Below are 18104 nucleotides of genomic sequence, written 5' to 3' on the forward strand. Positions count from 1 at the left end.
ACTCCTTACTTGCACGTGCTGCGTCCTGGGCAGGCAGTTTAGAGCCTGAGGAGAGAGGAGACCTGCTGGTAATTAAAACTCCCAGCTTTTCTGATTTGGTGGCCTCGGTGCACAAGGCAGCGTGCATACAGGCCATGTATGAGAGAGACCCTAAGAGGAAATCTGCAATGCGAGCTCCCATTGATCCAGCACAGTTAACTCCTCTCATTTGGGGACTCCCTGATACTCTTAAGATATTTGTTGCAAGTGTTCAAGACCACTTGCAAGCTGCTCGTGCTCTGAATAGCGCAAACACCAGTTGTGGTCGTGTTCCAGTTAGACAGAGGCAGCAAAGCCCCATAACCACTTGGGATGAGCTTGCACATGAACTCCTTGTTTATGGATGCTGTATGGGCTGGGCCAATTCATGCATGGAGAAGCCTCTAGACCGCCAAGTTAACACTCCCCGATCCAAATTTAATGGGAGGTCTAATGAAAGACCCAAAATTGATAAAGAGCGGTGTGACTTATGGCGCCAGGCCCGAGTGTTGGGAGTACCTAAGGTTTGGTTACATGGTGCCTCCAAGGATGGCCTCCGTAAGCTGGTTCAGTCTTTAGTTGTGGCAAGGAAAAATAGTAGGAATGAGGAAAAACAACCTCAGGACAATTTTTTTGCCTCAGAATAAGCGTGTACTTTCCTCATCATTAAATTAAATGATTTGACAGAATCCCCAGCAAAAAACTCACATTCCCAGGGAGGGCAGCGAGCCACCCTTACTGGTGGGTACTAGCAGTATAATGGCTCCCAAGCAAATACCCTGAACCCTCAAATGATATTCCAGTTGTTCCTCAAAAAATTATGGTTGAATTTTTAATTGATGCAAGAGCTCAAATGTCAGTGATTACAAAGAAAAGAGCAAATATTTCGAGAATGATACCCATTTACAATATAATTAAATTTACAGCAATTGAGGGAATAATAAAAGAATGTCATATGGCCAAAGCCTCTGTCTGGCTTCTGGGAGAAAAATGGTTAACTAGGGCTGAAATGCTTATGGGGGCTGTCCAAACAAACCTTTTAGGATTTTATTTACTGGGCAAATCTGGAAACTCATGGATGGAACTTTGTGGAGTCTCACAGTGAGAGACACTGGGTTGCCAGGGATACAAATGGAATCTGAAAGAATGTGGGACAAATCAGACTCTGAAAAATTTATCTATCTGAGACATCACCACCATTGCTTTCTTCCCAAGTTACTAATGTTAAGAAATACCACCTGCCAACAGCAGCATTTACAGGGACTGGAAAAAAGAGGCAGCATTTGCCTTATAATTCACCGGTGCAGCCAGTAAAGAACCCGACTGGGCAGTAGCATTTTACAGTTGGTTACCCACAGTTAAATGTGAACTGCAGCTTTAACTGCTGCAGCACCAAACATTCTAGGAGCTTTGAATTATTGGTGCAACCATATTCCTGGTTTCTTATTGCTCATCCTTAATTATAATTTGCTAAAAAAGGGAAAATCATGGCAATGAGCTGAACAGCATATGAATGTATTAGAATTAGTAATTTAAAAAATAGATTATTATGACAGTTTGGTCCCATCCACCCCACTGACTCTTTCAATTACACTGAAATGAGATATTCAGATCTTGACAAAGATTTGCTATCCCTGGTGCAAGTGGTGAACAAGCAGAACAGGTGAGGAGAGGACAGATCATTTGGGAACCCTTCTGCCTCCTAGATGTAGTCCATAAAGGTTCAACGCCACCTGCAGGTATTGCTCAGGTGTGCTGGAATGTCTGGAAGGTATTAATGACTTTATGCCAATCACTGCAGGGGATGTTAAAGTATCTAAATCACGAAAGGACGTTGTCAGTATGCTGTTGTTTCAAGTAAACCAAGACACCAAGTAAACCATTCCCAATTCTGGATGCACCTCCACTAGAAGAGGACAGTAAATCTCAAGAAGGTGAGTGTTACTGATGTATTCTTTTACAGACAGGACAATGAAGGGCATTATAATGCTGTGGCATTGGACATGGCCACAGGGGAGAGGTTAAGTGAAACAGGCAAAGGAAGTGCACAAGTCAGAGAACTCAGAGCAGTCCTGATAGCTGCATGACATGCTGCTATCCATATTTGTATTGATTCATGTGCCATTTTCAATGGAGCCACCAAGTGGATAGGCAACTCTATTTACCTGCCAGGCAGCCACCAGCTGGCAGGTAAAGAGAATCCCAGCCTGGCAGACTGATAGCTGAAAGCAGTTATTGGAAATAGGAGAACAGGGAGTGTTGTACGTTGGTTGGATTAAAGGACATGATCAATCGGATTCAATCACTGCTGAATTTAACCAACAGGAAGATGGCCTTACATGGCTGCCCAAGCTTGAAACTGTAAATGATGACCAGGAGTGGGAGCACCAGATGAGCCGACTTGTGTTGGGAAGGCATTGCCTGAGGATGGCCTGTATCAGTTAAACTGTGTGAACAAGTAGTGACAGCTCATTCACAATGCATATGTGCTAATACAGTTGCTCCTAAAGGTCCACACTAAACCTGGGGAATGCCTGCTGGATTTTGTGCTGGACAACCTGTATCAGTAAAAATGCCTCAAATTGGAACAGTGCCAGTGGTACTAGTCACCCCTGAGAATCTCTGTGCTTGGGAAGCAAGAGATTGCTCAGGAAAAATACATTGAATCAGTACTTAATGGATTTTGCCCTCATTTTACTTAACCCTGCCAGCTGCACTTTCAACCGAGTGTGTTTCCTTTCTTTTCTTTTTTTACAGGAACTTCGAATGAACTGCACATGGACAGGATTAGCCTACACCAACACTGAATGCAGACAGGGGATACTGTCATTAATCTTAGCTGAAATAGAGGTTGGATTTGTGGCATTATTCTGTACCCTGACAATTCAGTTTCCCTTCATTTATAATCAAGAGAACACAAAATAGCCATGGCCCTAAGCTTACAATAAGAACACCAGATGTATGGGAATATACCCCATACATACATTTTTAAACCCCCATAAATATATATATATTTTATACATACATACACATATATATATATATATATATATAAACACAAACCTAAATTTAGCCACTGTGGTTATGCATGGAGCTGAAGTATATTCAAAATATGAGTAGGGTTGGGATAGAGAGGATTGTTTTCACCTCTTGATAGGAACAATCAGAGAAGAAGTCCAAATAGGAAGCAGAATGGTCAATGGATCTACACATGGAAAGGCCATTCAAATTATAGTCTCCCATAGTACATCAGGCCTAAGAACAACAAATACGAAATTCTGTTCCACTGAAATAGGGGATTGTTGGTGTGATTTTACTTTGCTTAAACCCGTTTTCAAGTTACGCCTTTGGCAACAAAAGAAAACATCTACTACCATAGTCTAGGGCTGATACTTAAGTTTAAAACAAATAAACTTGATCCAGCTACACCTGCTCTGTTTGCAGTGTTCATTGCAGTGGCTACAGTTAACAACCATGCAGAAAAGAGAAGCACCCTCATCACCCTGATAAGTGATGATGGAGACATACCCTTCTCACCATAGTGCCTGGTGATGACATTACTGAGAGTTGTAGATTAATGAATCCCTCATTAAATCCACAAATAGCTACAGAACTGGACCACAAAATTTTATAAATTTTGAAATTTATTTTGTGAAAGCAAATATCAGGATTGTTGGCTAAATCAAAATGCAGTAAAAGATCCATTTAGAGTTTTGTGCGAAACAGGAAATTCAGATTTCTGAGGAGAGTTTAAAAAAAGTCGTGAAATCTAGCCCTGCTACAAAGCCATCCACTCTGAGCAATCCACAGATTTCTGATATTGGACCATATGTGATCAAAAATATTGGTCAACAACAGATGTTGTTTAACCTGTTGGTCAACAACAGATGTTGTTTGACCTGTCATGGTCTCTCAGACAAGTTGAGTTGAAGCAAAATAATGTTTCTACAATCCAACCAGTTTGTTCACCATTCCTGAGGACCTTTTATGCAGGATGGACAGCATGGCTGCATAAATGAACACTCTTTCCCCAAAAGTGGGCAGAAAGAGATGTGCCTGGCATCTTGGGAACAGGACTGGGAGTTCAAAATAGCATAAACTGTGAGGGATTAATGAACAAACTTGTCATAATAACTAGTGAGATGAACAAATTGAAACACCCTCTACAGTCTTCCCTTTTGGATCTGGGAATGAACCAATAGCTTTTACTCTCAGTAGGAGGGTGAAAAAAACATCACTTGATCATAGATTCACTTAGTGGACAGATATTTCTTTGTTTTATCCAAGCTCATCTGTGGATGCAATCGATGACAGCCACAATTATAAGGGAAAGTGAAGAAGGTATCTTACCCACTGAAATTCTAGAAGTAATTCGGGACAATGTGATTGAGTTTGAAGAAAAATTCCAATCCTGGTGGTATTTAGTCAGTTTTATCTATGATGCCATCGACAGCACAGCCACAGCTTTTGTGTTAACTGTACACAGTGCTCGGGTATATATTATATACCCTATCATTGTGTCAGGGTTAAATCACAACAGATCATACTCTATCCCTGGAGCATAGGGTATGGGCCCTAGAGGATGGAAATAAATGGCAAACTATTGATGTCATTGTGCAAGAGCAACAAGGAGTCATTTGTGAAAATAACACCATCACAGCTCAAGACATTTGTCTTATAACTGAACAAAGTGTTTGTCATTTTGAGACACATCCTAATGAAAACCCTAAAAATGTTTTCATTTGTAAATATTGATAATGGAAGCGTTTGTGTATGAACTCTTTGGAATTCTTTACTTGTAGATAATGTTACTGTATCTACAAGTAATGACTCAGATATTTGTGTTTGTAAGTTCGTTGAAATTATGGGACGTGATTTTATTTACTCAGGTTCTGTCACATCGTATTAATTGTTACGGTGTAAGTATATGCTGATTCAAGACCTGCTGCCTACCCCTATTGGAGCAAATTTCAACTTGAGCAGAAAGCTAATACAACATGATGACCTAAACCAATTGGTGAAGCAAGCTCAAGGAAATGGACAAAGGACTCTGATTTCCATCCATCCTAATGTGGAGAAAATACATCGTATTTCAGAAACAGTCAAGAACGATGCAGAACATTGGTGGTGGGACACTCTCTTTGGATGATCACCAACTGCTACAGGAATTCTCAAGAGAGTGCTTTGCCCTCTTGTTTTATTGACATTAACTCTTTTGCTTTTTGTCTTAGTATTGTATGTTAAAGTTTGCATTATTGTGAAGCAATTAGCCTATTGGCTACCCCCACAAACATTAGATAACCCCCACAATACAAATGCATAAAACACTCTTAAACTCCATTTGGATATTGTGAAGCTTGAGTGACTCCAGTCGCAGGGTGGATTATGTGAGAAAACACGGGGGAAATATCTTGAGCCTAAAGTTACAGTCACATTCTAACAGAAGTTATAACATTAAGGAAATTTTAGGGTGAAACACAGTTACTTCTTCGAGGAGAGAATGCGGTTGGCAAGCACGGAATCCACTGCACAACAGTTCCCCAGGCAACACACCCCGCAGATGCTAAGGGGGGATGACTCGGAGGGTGGAGTGGAGTGAAGACACCGCGGCCAGGCTCTGTTGTAATCCCCGCAGGAATGGGAACTGGATGGTACCAGGTGGCTGATAAACCGCAGAGCAGCTGTCAACCAAGTGAGAGAGGAAAAGATGCCTTGTTGCTGAACCAGCAACTGTGGCAAAATCGCTCTCCTCAGATGAACCTTGCTCATTATAATCTCATATAATACTGTAATACTGTCACACACCTCCATCCCAAAGTTACCACCCCTCCCTGAGCACGTGGTCTCTATTTTATTAACTATATCTTTAAGAGCAAAGTGACAGAATTTTACACCAATCAGGAACAAAAGTACGTGTGACTGGAGTCACTCAAGCTCCATATAAGTGTAAAGAAATAATGTAACAGTGAGTTAAGAGGGGGAGACGTTGGGGAAGACCCCCCATCCTAATTTCTGGGATTGATCAATGGGCTGAACCTGGTTTCTCCCCTCTAGGGAGGCCTGTTGGGTAAGAACTTTAAGTGTGCTAATTATTATTTCAAGCTTTCCTCGGTGATTAGAGTTTGTGTATTGCTTCAGACTTTTTCTTGGAGTCAGTACAGTGTCAGCATCAGCCCCTGACTCTGTCACAATCTTCTGTGATCAGTATATTTGTTAATAAAGTGTGTTATTCCTTAAACTGTTCTGTGTGAGTCCTTCAAGGGCGCTGGCAGACTGCAGCAGTGGTTAACAGTTGACAAAACTGATAAAATACCAAAAGAGGGCGGGATCCAGCAGGGGGTCTCTCTTTCCAAATTGAAATAAGGGGTTTGGCTCTGACACTTTGCTAGTGTCCCTGAAAAGGTTGGTTGACCCACCCTCCGATCCAGTTCAAGGACAGATAAAGTTCAAGAAGTATTTGGACAGGGCTCTCAGGCTCTCAAACACATGCTGTGATTCTTGGGGTGTCCCGTGCAGGACCAGGGGCTGGGCACTGACAGGCTGCCTGGGCACGAGGAACTTGTCTTTCCTGGGGCTCTCACAAATCAATCATAATAATATTTTTTTAAAAAATCAAATATAAAGGTTTTGAGGAATCCCCCCTTTTATGTGACACTTGGTTAGTGCGAGATCTCTGCGTCAGCGCAGCGCCGCTGAGGTAAAAAACCCTCACATTTCCCTGATCTGGTATCTCTGGCTGCCTTCAGTTTCAAATTTAATGTCACGGCTAGCACTGCACGGTAATGTGTGAGTTGTAATACAATTTAATGAACTTTGGCTAAACCAGCGACCCTGACTTCGCCTCCTCGGCTCAGCTCGGCTCCGCTGGGTTCGGGTTCGGCTCGGCCGGGCTGTTCTCGCTTCTGATTGGCTCACTGGCCGCACTCTCGCTCTCTGATTGGTGGGCAGCCCTGCTGGGAGCAGCGCTGGCTGGGGTTGCCATGGCAGCGCGGGACGCTGTGCGGCCGCGCGCGGAGGGGCCCGGCCGTGCCCGTGCCCGTGTCCGTGCCCACTTCCCGCCTCCGCCCGGGAACAGGGTCCAGGTGCCGGCCCTGCGGCCAGGCTGCCCCATCCCTGTCCCCGAGGGCGGTGCCTCCTCGTCCCGAGAGGCTGTGGGTAATGGGAGAGAGGCTGTTTTCCTCGGCGGAAGGACACGGAGGGGTTCTACAACAACCGTGAGGGTAGGGGGGCACCGCCATTTTCCCCTCAGCGGGGCTGTGCCGAGCGGGGCGGGTTTGGCTCCCACTGTAGCCTCGTCCGGCCGCCCCTGGGGCCGGTGAGGGACCCCCTCACCACCGGCACGGCGGTGGGGGGAGCGGGGCTCTGCTGCCCGCCCTCGCCTGCCCTGCGGTCTGCGGGACCCGCCTCAGGGCCGGGCAGGGTGCGGGTCGGGTGGTTCGGCGTTCTCCTCTCACTGGCCTGGTCCCGATCGCTGCCTCCGAGGTGCAGGGGCCAGGCCGGAACGCTCCGGCCTTGCACATGTTATCTGTTAGCTCCGCATTCACAAGCTGCAGGGTTCATAGAGCTGCCCTGCTCGCACTAGAGACTGGTTCTCTCACAGAATTAGAGAACAGTTCGAGTTGGAAAGGGACCTTGAGGTTCTTTCAGTTTCAGCCCCCTGCCATGGGCAGGGACACCTTCCACTAGACAAGGTTACTCGAAGCCCCATCCAGTCTGGCCTTGAACACTTCCAAGGATGTGGGGCAGTGGAACAAACGTCCTAATATTACAGAACAGCCAACCTGCTCATGGGATTTGGCATTTGCAGGCTGCAACTGCTACTTGAGCTGCAAATTTTTTTTTATCCACTCAGATTTTGGAAATGCCGTACTGTATTTCTGTCCAAGCCTGTGGTTAAACCTTTAGTTTTAAGACCTGAAAAACAGCTGCTGTCTCAGGTCAGTGGGCCCTGCCTTTGTTAGTCACGGAGAGCTGGTGTCTCCTAGGAAGACTCCAAACAAAGAAGTAAAAGAAAGGACTCAGTGGCAGCTTGAGTTATGAAGACTGGGGGGAAAAAATCTGCAGTTAGAGTGTTTATCACTTGTGGGTTCCTGAGGGGAGATTGCTGCAGAGGCAGGTTCTCTATTTGCTCTGTTTTGTCTCCCCTGGGGTTCCGATTCTCTGTGATGAGATCAAACACCTCCTTTGCTTTGTGCTCACAGAAAGGCTCAGCCTTTCTTTGTGAGATGGATGGAGTCTTAATAATAGTTACTGAAGATAGAAAGGACCCTAATGGTTGGTTTTTTCTTTTAATTTTACTTGTTTTGTAAGATTAGAAATTAAAATATTAGAATATGTTTTTTTATGTAATTTGTAATTTAAAATATCAAGATATGTATTTTCTTCATCTCTAACTTGTCCAGGGATTTACAGCATCCCTACCCCAGAAGAACAAAACTTGGAGGGAAAGGAAATCAGTCAAAGATAGTGTGACCAAGGAGCCCATGGCACCTGTGCAGGTAGGTGGGATATCTTGCTCATAGGAAGGTTTGTTGACTTGTCTAATACCAAATTTGTAGCACCCCAGTTCAGCCTAGCTTCAGTCCTCTCTGTTTGCCTGTTATTTTGTATCAGAAATTGGGTCAGTGCTAATCAGGGTTTATGTAGTGTCATTTATCTGTTTGCTTTAATTGGTTATTACAGGATGAAGGGTAAACTGTGAGAATCCTTCCCCTGCTCCTCAGACACTAGCAGGTTGGATATGCTTTCTTGGAACTCAGTAGGCTTGGGCTGTCTGGATAAAAGGGAGATTGTTTTTGGAGCAGGGGGCTTCTCACAGGGAACACCAGTCTCCATAGCACAGCTCTCTGCAGGGGCTATTGGGGCACATGTAGACAAAAAAATGTTCATTTCCACATGGAAAGTGGCAGGACACCTGCTTTGCAAATCCTGTGTCCTAATTATAATTCCGTATTTTCTTCGTATCTCTTGTCTCCTCTGTACAGAGAGGGCAGGGAATCACTATAGAGGAAGGACCTGCTGGGCTGCCACACTGCCAAGGCCAGTGTGTGTTTCTGGGTTTGGAGCCCGACTTACTGGGGCTGAAAAAATTCCATGGAGAATTGGGATGTTGTGACCTACTCCACTGCAAATTTTTAGTTTTCTTTGTGTCTGATGACAGAATAGAAATCTGGCAGAGTTATGCAGGAGGGAAGGAAGGTCCCTGGTACCATGTTGTTTTTTCCCCTTAATTTGGCTTTACCTGGCTTACATGGCAGAAATGAGGATTTTTCTTTTATAGAAGCAGTTGGAGGGAAGGACACGAGCTTTCAAATTTGAGGAAGGGAATTTTCAGAACTTGGCTGGGCGAGGCCCTGAGCAATCCTATCTGTGAGGTTTGCTCTTCTTCAAGCTGGCACGGGACTGGGACTCCTGAGAACCCTTCCAACACACACTTTCCTGTGGTTTCTGACTCTTTCAGTCAGAAAAGACAGGAAAGCATTTCTGTGAGGAAGCGGGAATATCCAGGCAAGGATATGTGAAATGAAACAAATAAAGATAGAGGTTGCAGACTGCACCTTGAACCGATGACAAGAGATTTGAATCTGCAGTCCAGAGAGGCCAGCTGGGAGTCAGATATTGTCACTGAAGTGCTGGGTTGGACAGAGTAAACTTTTAAATATTGTCCTGTGCAAAAAATATTGTTACATTCTATGAATATCTGATTTGGAGAGTCTTTGCAGATTCTTTTAACTGGATGTTGCAAAAAATAATTGAAGAACAGAATATATTTTCGTAATTGAAAGATCTGGCTGAAGACTTGAGGTCAGTATCTCTATAGAAATAAGCTTTTCTTTTGTTCCACTCTTTACTTAAGTAATTTTGTGAATCCACTGTTTCCTGGAAGCAGTGTGTCTCCAGTGAATCTGAAATAAAGATGTTTAAGTGGAGGTTCCTGTAAAAGGCATTTTGCCTCTGTGGTTCTCCTGTCTCTGTTATAAATCGATTCAGACATACTGAGGCACATACAAGAGAGGAGGTAGAATTTTCTGGCTGAAGCTCAGAGTTGGTGCTTCAGCATAAGCTTTGTCTGGTAGAACTGACTTTAAAACCCACTAAAACGCAGCCATCCCTGGGGGGGATGTAGCAGTTACTTGAAAGTGACTTTTATGTGACTGAAAAAGGCACAAAGGAAATAAGTAATAGTCCAGAGGTGGAATTTGATAACTCTGAAATGTTTCAAAGCTGACAGGCATTCTGGAACGATTTGGGAACCACTGTTCTTTGAAACAAAATGTACTGTCCGTTGTTTGTGGAGATGAGGACAGACAGTCCCACCAGAGGCAGTACCTGACTGTAAACCTGATGTTTTCATCTCTGTTTACTTGCTATGACAGGATAATGCTGCTGCATCAGCAGTAGAATTCCTTTAGAGATTTGCTTCATCATTGATAGGAATTGTAAGAAAATGAGGTTTTTTGCTGTTTATATAACAGTTATGTATGTTTTGGCTTTTTTAATGTTTCTCCCAGATTATTCCAACCATGCACAGTGTGAACAGCTCAGAGACTCCTGGCTAAAATAATGACACATCTGAGACCTGTGAAAGAACCTGATCAGCCCGGCCTTGGCAGGTGAGTGACTCCCAACAGTCCTTCAGCTGTAGGTTCTACTGTGAAGAATCACAGGAAACCAGTGTCTGTGACTGGGATCCCAGAGTATTTGGGTGTAATTGGGCTTCTGTGTTGGAACTGGCCACCTAATACCACTGAATTCTGGACAGTGTTCTGGTCTGTCTGTCTGTGCCAGACTGCCGTCCCTGGTATGTGCCTGAATTCATCTGTGAGCCAGCAGGAGCCTTGTGTCTCAGTCTGTCCCTTCTGGGCACACTCAGAAATGGGTATTGCAGTGTATGTTACTTTCTACTGTTCCATCCCAGTTTGTAGCTTGATTGTGGAACCTGGATGAGGGCCTGATCTTTGTAAAGCAGGTTGGCTTTTTATGCAGACCTCGCCCTTTCTTTACCTTTTTATCCAGAGGTTCCCCTCAGCACCAGCAAAGAGTGTCACAGCAAATACTTTTGACTGCAGAAGAAAATTATTGCCAAAGATTGGCTAACACAGAAGGGCTTCTGTTGTGCAAAGATATGAGTGGAGGAATGAAATGGAAGTTATGAAGGGAGGAATGAAAAATAATTATTCACAAAGTTCTGCAAAATCTGAGATGTGTTTGTCATGGAGAAGAACAAAGAACTCTGTAGAAAGCAACCAACTCAATGGGTTTTATCAAGCTCTTGCATCCTTTTGAGGCAGCTTTATCGAGTTATTTGCAGTTTGGTATGTGGAAAAGTTTCCCATAAAACTGAACACAAGCTTGTGACTAGTCACGGACTCATGGAACAGCCTCAGCTGGAAGGGACCTTGAAAGATCATCTGGTTCAACCTTTTTTTGGGAAAGAGACACCAGATGAGGTTGTCTAGCACCCTGTCCAATCACATCTTGAAAACCGTCAGTGATGGGGACTCCACCACATCCCTGGGGAGGTTGTTCCAGTCAGTGATTGATCTCACTGTAAAAAATTTCTTTCTTATATTGAGATGAAACTTCAGCCAATGCAACTTGTACCTCTTACCCCTTGTCTCCTCCCTGTGGCTTCTGGTGCAGAGAGAACCTCCATCCTCTTTGTAGCTGCTCTGTAAGTACTGTGATGAGGCTCTCCCTGAGCCTGCTCTTTTCCAGGTAGAATAGACTGAATTCCTTCAGTCAAAGGAGACCTAATTCCTTTGGTTCTTAAGGAGTCTTCAGACAGGGATCATCCTGAAGGAAGACTTTTCACCTACTCACCATTGTGTGTTCTGAGTACTTTCTGCTGGTGGTTCTCAGCTGGAGTGATGGCTGTGTCTCCCTGCTGCTGTTATGGTGCTGGTTTTAGAAAGGATCTGTGATTATGTGAAGTAGATTTGTCAGGTGTAATACAATGTACCAGTTGCTTCAAATAGTAGGATGAAAGGGTCTTAAAACGTGCCAGCAATTTAGATTTCCTTTTCTCATTTGTTTTTGGTGTTTTTTTAATAGTACTTGTCCTTTCCTTGCCTGGTCTGATATATGATGTCCTGCTTATCTCAGGATAATAAACCTGTTGGAGTGTGGAACTGGTCAGCAAGGTCAAGACAGACGTACCTGGAAACTACACTGTTTATTGGAAGTAAGAATCAATATTAAGCACAGGGAGTAGCAGGCTAATTTTCCATTCTGCGCATCAAATGCATTCCTTGAGTCTGTGCTGCCGCTGGCATGGTGGGCTCGTGCAAAAATGCTGTGGCTGTAGCTCAGTTTTTAAGCAGCAGAAGAAAGTCACAGCAGGGATGACTTTGAATTTGTCTGTGGAAAACACAGGAGGAGGCAGCAGGTCAGACAGGTGAAATGTGAATGTTTCAGCCCTGCCTCTGGCTTAGGCCTGAGTAAAACCAGGTCAGTTGAGGTTTGGGATAACCCTTTGTCATTTGGGGTCAGCTGTCCCAGCCGTGGTCCCCTCCCATCTCCTTGTGACCCCCAAGCTTGCTCACTGGTGGGTGGGGAGAGAAGCTGAGAAAACCTTGACTTAGTGTAAACACTACTTAGCAACAATTAAAACATCAGTGTGTTATCAACATTACTCTCATCCTAAATTCAAAACACAGCTATGCAGTGTACCAGCTACTAGAAAGAAAATTAACTCTATCCCAGCCAAACTTGGAACAACTTGTTGCTTGTAGAAGCTGGTGATGGACTCGTGAAGACAAGGTCTCTCTAGTTAACCCACAGATCTGGTGCAGCCTGGTCACAGGGGAGGTTCCCCCTCATCTTCCCTGCAGGAATTCCATCCCCAAGTGATAGATGGGTTTGGGTCCGTTAGCTTGTGCTCCTTGGCTGCAGTGCAGGAGTGGAGTTTATGAGACACGTATTTGGCACAGGTGAGCAACAGTGGCAAGGAACAAGTGGTGTGTGGTCATGGTGCGGAGCAGCCAAAGGAAATGTATGGTCTTAACATACATTTCATGTTTCCATTCCAGTTCTTCCAACATTCATCTGTTGCTACTTATCCCCACTGTTCCGAGCAAGTCTCACAAGGATTTGCCAGCTGGGTTATGGTATAATGTGCCTTTAATCACCAACACCAGTTGATTATTTTGAATTCAAAAGTAAATCTGACTCCTAGTCTGAGTCCTGCTTTTACTTCATGTGGGTTTTTAATGTTCTGTTAGGTAACACCTGACCAAAGCCGAGACATCATTGCTTCTGTTCAGTGCATCTTGGACAGAGAAATGTTTTGTGAGGGTAAGAAATGGTACCTCTTCTTCATTTGTTGTGTGCTTTCCTGCATGTCATTGTGTTCTAGTTTCTGGTCAGTGATTTGTGAGAAAAATTGTTAATTGTCTGTATTCTTGAAAAATTAATTTTAGAAGTATGAGTTTGTGGCCTCTCCTCTGGATATGACTGAAGTAGTAACCCTAAATGTGAATCATAGGTAACTTACCTGCCTGTTTGTACTAATATTTGCTCTGTGGATGTGGTTAGTTGGTCAGTGCGGCTTGTGAGCAAGGGCAGCAGTGCTGATCTGATCTGATTTGATCTGATCTAGCAGATTGCCAGTGCTGCAGGGAGAGGGTCCCTCTCCTGCTGCCTGTCCTTGCACAGTCTGCTGCTTATTCAGCCCCCTGTTCTGCAGTGATTTCAGCTCAATAACCTGATGGGAAAAAGTGAGTGGTTTCTGCCAGTCTTGCACCACAGTTTCAAAAGTTAGGGTCTGAATGCCAGAGCTCTTGCAAGTGGAGAGGGTTGGAAATGAGTGTGGGAAGTGGAGAGAGGGAGGAGCACAAAGAAGGGCGGAAAACAGCACCCTTGGAGCAGAGACAGTCAGCCTTCACCTGTGAAACCTTTAATGTGCTTGGCCATTATTTGTATGGTTGTATTTTGCATTTCTTACTTAGGAGGTGGACAGATACCTGAGGCACAATGATTTCCTAAATCTGAGAAAGAAGGCGATCGTGTACAAAGAATGGCTTAAGGAATGTTTTAGAGCCAGTGCTGGCAGAAATTGAGGATGAAATGGGCAGCCAGTCAATTGAAGAAATGCAGAAAAGGAAACAAGAACAATTGCTCAATATTTAAACTACTGTAACAGAAGGGTATCAAGGAGAAGTAAATTTCTGTCCATGGAGAGGGTTGCACAGGGAGGGGCTTTGGACAAGATCAGGGGTTTAGCTGCTATTTGCTGTCCATTGAGTAGCCTGGAATTCAGATGCACCTTACCTGTAACTTACCTTTGCTTCCCAAGGACTTCTGTCATGGTGACATATGATTTAGAGCTGTTTAAGTTCACCATCAGATACAAACATAGCCTGCTTGGGTCTGATATGATGAGACACCATATTGATGTGTATTCCTTTGTGAGCTGGATCATGTAGTGGGAAAAACTGAGCTCTGTCAGCTGAAGTCAAAGGCTGACTGAGCAGGGAGTGGACTGCACTCTCATGTCTCAGAAGGTTAAGCTACATCACTACTGCAGTATGTTGGCAGAGGCACAAATGAAATGATTTTGTGGCCTTGGATGCTACTGATCAAGCTTCATAAAAGAAAAAAATGTGGGAACAGGGAGATACAACAATTTTCTTGAAGTCTGTATACAGGCAATAGACCCAACTTTTTGTAGTTCCATGGGTTTCAGTACTCAGAAAAAGTGCAGTCACTGTAGGAAATACTTGTTGGTTTTCTTCATTTTGCTCTGAATTTCACACCACTGTTGAGTATCTAGTCCCACAACTCAATTTTCTGCATCTCAGGAATGGAAATATAGAGCAGTAAGAGCAGTTACATAAAAATGATAATATTTTATTGAGAGCAGGAATTGTTGTCAGTGGAACCACTGCACAGTGGAGTCGTGAGACTGTAAACAACCTTCTCAGCCAGAAATGAAAATGTCATGGGAGCTGTGTTGTTTTAAACGAGAGCAAATGATTTCTTTTTTCAAAGGCCTGATGTGACAGACCCATGCATTTAAACTGCATGGAACAACTAGACCTGAACCAGTCTTACTGCTGATGTCCTAGGATTTAGGATATGTTGGGTGTACTGTACATATCTGGGTCTGCATCAGTTCACTTCCAAGCTTCTGTGTCAGGTCAGGAATTGCTGGGTGTCCTCCAAAAGCACTGGCTGATGTGCTGGGATGTGTCCTCCTGGAAGGGAAGCACCAGCACCAGTGATCAGCCTCCACCTTTTCCCCTTGCTCTGTGGTGTCTGCTCTGTCATCAGCATGTCTGCAGAGCAGGTTGAAGCCCTTCAAGTTACAGGACAACTCACTTGCATAAGTTTGCATTGACCGTGGCAGCACATGATATGTTTGCAGAACTTGAAACATTTATGTAGATTGGTTAATATACTGACTTCTGGCTATGTATTTTCCCCCTCACTCCCTTCTTTTTGTCCATTGCTCTCTTCCCTGCTATTAGGCTTCTCCTCCTGTTTCCCATTAGGCTTCTCCTCCTGTTTCCCAGATCTGCTGACCTTCCCATGCCTGTGATTGGTCCATTCCTTCTTTCCATGTCTATTATTCTTCCTCCAGTCTCTCCTCTTGCTCTCTTTCTCTCTGCAGTGAACTCTTTTACTCCATCCATAAATCCGTTTTGCCCCTCTGTCTTCTGTCACACTCCCCACTGCTGTGTCTCCATCTTCTTGTTGCTTCTGATAATTCCTCCAAGTTCTTCACTGCCCTTTGCTTTCCAAAGCTGTCTTTTTCCCCTTTCCTCCATTCTCCTCCTCTCCTCACTCTTTTTCCAAATTCCTCCATCTCACTCTTTGTCAGCTCACTCATCTGCCTTTTTCACACCATCTGACTTCCCCTCCTTTACCTCCCTTCCTTGACTCCCTGTTCTTCCAAGGACCTGCTCATATGTGGGTTTTTTTTGCCTCAAATCTGCCTCCTTTTCACTGCCTTTCTCACTCCTCCTCCCCTCCAGTCCTGTGCCATGGGACTGCAGGTGCCTAACGAGATGGTTGGTCAGAGTGAAGATGGCAGTGTGACAGTGCAGCCTGCAAGGAGAGGGGATTCCCCTGCCTGGGTTGCTGCTGTGTTAGCCACAACTCAGCTTCGTGTAGTCCAGGCTATTGTAGGCACTGTGTGCTGCAGAGAAGAGACCCCCCTGACTCATTCTGAAGAGCTTTTACTCTGCTTTATTCCAAGGCTGTGTGAGGGGGTAATGCATCGACCACATGAAGGGATCAGGACCGGGGGAGTGCAGCAAAGCACCTCCGTGATCCACTGAGGTCTCAGCAGACCCTGTAAAGGGGTGATATGTGATAATAAACCAAGGGGTGGCACTAAAATTCTGCAAATTGAGCTCTATTAGGGGCTTGAAGCTTTCCAGGGACAGAAACATGAGATGATGAGTGTGGCTGCTGCTTATTGTGTGGGGAATTGCCAGATCCTGAGGAGCAGAGGCCCCTGCAGAGGCAGCATTCACACTCAGCAGTAGAGAAGCCCCACGGTGCTTCCCAAGTGTCTGAGAACAGCACAGGCCCTCAGGGCCTGGCTCACTTCCCTGTGAGCTGCTTCAGCACAGTGACCTCTTAAATCTACTGTAGATCCCACTTTTTTTTTGGTTGGACTTGTCTTGCAGAGCTCCTGAGCTGTTCAGGTTAAAGTATGGTTTTTTCCAAGTCTTGAAATCACATCCACAGATTGCCATGAAGAACTGTGTAGGGCCGAGATCTGGAGGCCATGGGCTGAATGCTCCCTTCCTTCGGGGATTCCTGGAGAATCACCACACAAGAAAGATTAAAAGTTCATTTCCAAGGTTTTGTAAGAAGAATATTAGGGAGGACTATTTTATGTGCTTGTTATAGGGAACTTGAACTGCAGAACATGTTGATTGTTGCAGGCAGTTTTTGATGAGAGGGAGCTGTGACCTGGACTATGAGGTGTGGCTCAGGTCTTTACTCTTATGTCTAGATGGAAAAGCCAGCTCATGAACCCAGACCTGCCTAGGGCTGTGCCTGCTGAGGGCTTACCCGCTCCTTTCTTTTTTTCTTTTCAATAGGTGTTTCCTTCTCTGTCAAAACATTTTCCCTTGACCGAAATTTCCACTGTCTTGACTGCCCTAGTTAAGGTTAGCATCTTAGCCTGAAATTATTTCTGGATGAAATCATGTATTATGAAAAATTAAAATGGATAGAGGAATTTTCCTGTTACACTTCAGTCACCTTATTTCTGAGGTGCAGTGTATGAAAATTTGGGAGTCCTTTTCTCCACCATGTCTGTCACAGGCTGTGTCCCACCCAGGCTGGCTGCTCTTACCATTGTATCACCTAAGGCTTCTGAGACCTGACCCAGTACCTGCTTCTCCCACAGGGCTACGTGTTTTTGGACTATTTTGACCCATCAGAGTATGATCCATTCTCCCAGAAGATGTGCACAGACTGCTGGAAGGTGTGAGGTTTGGAGTTCCCCTTTGACCAGCAGGCAGTTCATAGTTAGGAGGCAGAGCATGTTACTGATGTGCTGCTGTAGGGAAACACATTCTAGTTTTATTACCTGAACAAATATGGGTCCCAGCTCCTAGTGCATTTAAGCCCAAGAGTATTTGAGCATGGTTTTCAGCAGGAATGTGATCTGGATCCATACTAAGCCCAGATTTGGAGGCACAGTAGGCAATGGCAGGGGGGAGGTTTGTTTTCCTCATTTTAAATCCACTGCGGCAGCACAGGGAGTGTCCTGTCTAAGGAGGGTTGGAGAGTTCCCAGGCAAGCTGTGTGTGCTCTGTAGAAGGAACTACTCTGGCAGCTCAGCTGATCTTTACAGGAGCATGGCAATAGTTTTTACTTCTGTTTAAAGAATGAAAGTCATCAATCACCACAATGACAGTGAGAGCCAATGATGTCACCTGTCCCCCAGCTGACCAGAGCAGCAAGCACAGCCATCAGAAGGTACCCTTTGTAAAATAGGTTACATCTCCTGCCAAAGCAAGTGATAACAGGCCAGGTCTTCTGGCAAGCTGCAATAAACTTACTGTCTTGAACGTGGTTCTGAAGTGTTGTTACTCAACAGCCAAAGAAATGTCTGGGATACT

At 44.6% G+C, this 18104-nt stretch overlaps 1 long non-coding RNA gene across 3 annotated transcripts; it reads left to right on the plus strand.

Moving 5' to 3' along the window:
* Positions 1 to 7020: 7020 nt before the first annotated feature.
* On the plus strand, positions 7021 to 18053 carry LOC116784905. 3 transcript variants are annotated; one of them, XR_004356290.1, is made up of 9 exons: positions 7021 to 7238; positions 8421 to 8516; positions 9003 to 9061; positions 9741 to 9822; positions 10530 to 10631; positions 13242 to 13314; positions 13968 to 14165; positions 17387 to 17464; positions 17870 to 18053. It is a non-coding gene; the product is annotated as an uncharacterized LOC116784905 (long non-coding RNA). The 3 variants fall into 3 exon arrangements; XR_004356291.1 differs by having other exon boundaries at positions 7237 to 7333; XR_004356292.1 differs by lacking the exon at positions 13242 to 13314.
* Positions 18054 to 18104: the final 51 nt, after the last annotated feature.

The sequence above is a fragment of the Chiroxiphia lanceolata genome, chromosome 3, assembly GCF_009829145.1.
Source record: "Chiroxiphia lanceolata isolate bChiLan1 chromosome 3, bChiLan1.pri, whole genome shotgun sequence".
In the NCBI taxonomy this organism is placed as follows: Eukaryota; Metazoa; Chordata; class Aves; order Passeriformes; family Pipridae; genus Chiroxiphia; species Chiroxiphia lanceolata.